This window comes from Solanum dulcamara, chromosome 9 (genome assembly GCF_947179165.1).
Source record: "Solanum dulcamara chromosome 9, daSolDulc1.2, whole genome shotgun sequence".
NCBI classification, from domain to species: Eukaryota; Viridiplantae; Streptophyta; class Magnoliopsida; order Solanales; family Solanaceae; genus Solanum; species Solanum dulcamara.
The window spans coordinates 9,479,928-9,483,516 of record NC_077245.1 but is presented as its reverse complement, the minus strand read 5'-3'; the positions used below and the strand labels follow the sequence as shown (position 1 = coordinate 9,483,516).

The following is a 3,589-nucleotide window of genomic DNA, read 5'->3' as shown; positions in this document are numbered from 1 at the left end:
ACCGATAAACAAGACTCTACTAGACACGGTCTGTAGACACTCCGAGGATGAACTGCTCTGATACCACTTTTGTCACGACCTAGCCCCGTAGGCCGTGACTAGTGTCCGAATTGGACACTCGTATACACACATATTATCTATTGTCAATCGATAATTAAACACGATATAGAATTTATATAGGTAGCACATTGTATCAAATGGTCACTTATATATATACCAAAATCAGCTATTTCTTGGGGAGTCTTAATTGTCAAAAATAAGATAACATAATACGTAAGCCGACAAGGCTTTCACTCCAAATGTAAATGTCCAAAAACATAAGCCATACTAGTACACCAGACAACATCTACATACAACCCACTCATGTGTCTACAGACCTCTAAGAGGATTAACAATAGCATATGACGGGACAGAGCCCCGTCGTACCCCTAGATACACAAATATATACATTATAAGGAATAGTACCAAAAGTTTAGGCTCCGAGACAATGGAGCACTTCAACCCGTTGAGTAGAATCCTAAGGTGGCGGCTCTCCAAAATGAGTATCTGTACCTGCGGGCACGAAATGCAGCCCCCCGAAGAAGGGGGTCAGTACGAAATATGTACCGAGTATATAAAGCATAAAATATCGTAAAGGAGATCACATCTGAAATAAAGATTCAGGAGTCAAGTATCATAATCAATAAATCACTGTACCTGTGTCTTATAAAATGAAGACATGCATATCATCATCATATATTGTACTTGGGCCGTTATGGGACTCGGTGTCACAATTATATCAATATATCGTCATATGTATATATATACCATACCCGGCCCTCTAGCAAGGAACTCAGTGAATAGAGTAGTGTACACTAATACCGTACCCGGACCATTATAGGACTCGGTGCCATAATCATATCATCATATCATCATAATATCATATTATCATATCACGTACCCGGCCCTCTAGTAAGGGACTCGGTGAATAATGTAGTGGAATCCATACATGATAACATACCCGGCCTATCGTAGGACTCGGTGAATAATACCATAATAATATGCACGAATAAGGTATCATTAGCAACCTTGTGAAATTTGATCATTATCGGAGACTTAATAGAATAAGCAAAACAGTCCATCATTTGAAAACCAAGACAATAGTCATTATGAATCACACCAATTATGGATTATACTAAAATATGAATTATATCACAACATGAGTTATACCAACTAGGATGGCTGGAATCATACACATGAGTCAAGACATAACAATATAAATTTTTGAAAATCAAGAACGGTAGCCATTCGAGTATATCTACGAATAAGAGTTTCTTTGGAATTTAAGCATACGTCATTCGTTCGTTTCATATGGATCATGCCAAAGGAAGAAAATGTTAACTTTACATACCTTTAGCGTTTATACGTATATGTTGTCCAATATTGTCTCAACCTATATTAAAACGTTAAGCACTATGGTTAAGCTATGGACAAGAATAAAACGTAGTCTATCGTTAGTAGGTTATTTCTAAAAAAAATTGGACAGCACCTCTCCTATACCGCTCACTTTTCCCACTTTCAAAACCAGCCATATAATCATCAATCAACATCAACAATCCAAAATATTGACACAAAATAAGATTTATTATTGACAATAAGCCTAGAATATTTCCACCCGACTCATGTTACCAAAGTAGTAAATTCGGAAAGTCAAGTACCTCACGTTGTATCTAAATTTTGAAAATGAAAACGGCAAAAATGGACTTTATGACCTTCATGAAACATTTAGATCTCTGTCTTAAGTTTCCAACTCAAAAGAAATCAACTCAAAATTCATTTTCTACAAAGATATATCATCAAAATACAAACAGCTATACATGAAGGATTTTTCAATCCAGAATCTGGACAGAATTTGTCTTATGATTCATGCTTCGTTTTCGACATAATAACAGCAGATATAGACTAAGACATAAACATAATAGTTGTAGGTACGTGTATTAGCTTTCCAAAACATGTTTAATATCTAAAATCGAAGGTCTACACAATGAGATATTCCAGAATTACTACCAGCTACTCAATTCCAAAAACGGGTTTGAACATTCACAATCTTCATACACCTTTTTCCTCCAAATTCAAGAACAACAACTCATCAACAACATCAAAACAATATCAACCATTATTATAAATCATCACTAAGATAATTCCATCCATTTAATCTACCTAAAACAACCCTTTAACCCATAAATCTCAACAATTCACCAAACTAGTTTATAACACTATTTTCTCCGTTCTAATCCGTTAAAACTCTAACTAAACTTGTTAACAATGAAAAGGAGATTTTAATATTACCTTAAATTTGCAGCACCACATAAAATCTTCTCCTTATTGGCTGATTTCTAGCTCAAATTGAAGCCAACGCGACGTACAACAATTTTCTCTTCATGAGCTTCGGATTTTGGGACTCGAATTTTGGTCGGATTTGGTTTTTCTCTCAAGAACTTCTCCTCTCTCTCTCTCTAGAAATTTTCTGGATATTTTCTTAGTCTAAACTATGAAGGAAGACATAGAAATTGGATTAATTTCGTGGGTATTGGGCCTGACCCGAATTAGAATTGGGTTGGGCCAAATTCACTATTTAGTTTGGCCTGTCAGACTTAAAACGTCTATATCTTATTACTCCGATATCACATTTCGTCCCACGACCTATGGTTGGAAATATATTTCAATTATCTACAACTTTCATGTTGAGAGTTTTCCCAAATTCTCAAATTATAAAGAGGTTATGGATTCCCGAAGTCAGCTTACCCGAAACGTGACTTTAACTTGGCATTTACAACAAATCATGTCCTTTTAAAAATTCAAAATTAAAAGTCCTTGAATTTATAATCGTTAGCTTACGAATAATCCAAAATGCAAAAATACGGAATGTAACAGATATTCAGTTGTTAGACTATGTGAAAGACTTAATAGATGGTGATGACTTTCATGTTTATGTGGTCCATGAAATTAATGAGTTTGAGGAATTGCCAACTCCAGCTGGTCTTTTGCCGTGGCCAAGCTCTGTTGATGTTCGAAATATGGAGAATGAGGCTGTTACAAATATGAATAAGACTGAGGATATTTCAGATGTGAATGAGTCTGATCTGCATAGTAGTGACTCAGATATAAATGTTATTTCAGATGAAGATGGTTCAGATGTTGATGAAGAATTGAGATCTTTTAGATCTGAAAGGAGGAATAAAAGAAATCCTAATCCTAAAAGAAAAAAGAAAGTACCTGAAGAAAAACCAGTAGGTGAAGCTGGTATTGATAGAGGCTTTGAAGATATTGGAAGAAATAAGAAGGATAAATATGTTGGCAGATTAGGAGGAGATGAAGATTATATTAATAGCTCAGACTGTGATAGTGATAATAGCACAAATGTGATAGTAGAAGCTGTTAGGGGTGTTGATCAACCAGAAAGAAGGAAGAGTAAAAATGTCAGGTATGATGCTGAATATGAAGTCTCTATTTTAGAACTTGGAATAATTTTTGAAAATGCTAAACAATTTAGAAAGGCTTTGGCAAATTATGCAGTAGAAAATAATTATTAGATTAAGTTAAGGCCTAA

The 3,589-nt window shown here is 34.9% G+C and overlaps 1 long non-coding RNA gene across 1 annotated transcript; it reads right to left on the bottom strand.

Annotated features, from left to right (window-relative positions):
• Window positions 1-407: 407 nt before the first annotated feature.
• On the bottom strand, window positions 408-2,501 carry LOC129904386 (uncharacterized). Its single transcript, XR_008770419.1, has 3 exons — window positions 2,329-2,501; window positions 1,391-1,432; window positions 408-552 (listed from the first exon to the last, which is right to left on the bottom strand). It is a non-coding gene; the product is annotated as an uncharacterized LOC129904386 (long non-coding RNA).
• Between the last annotated feature and the right edge of the window lie 1,088 nt (window positions 2,502-3,589).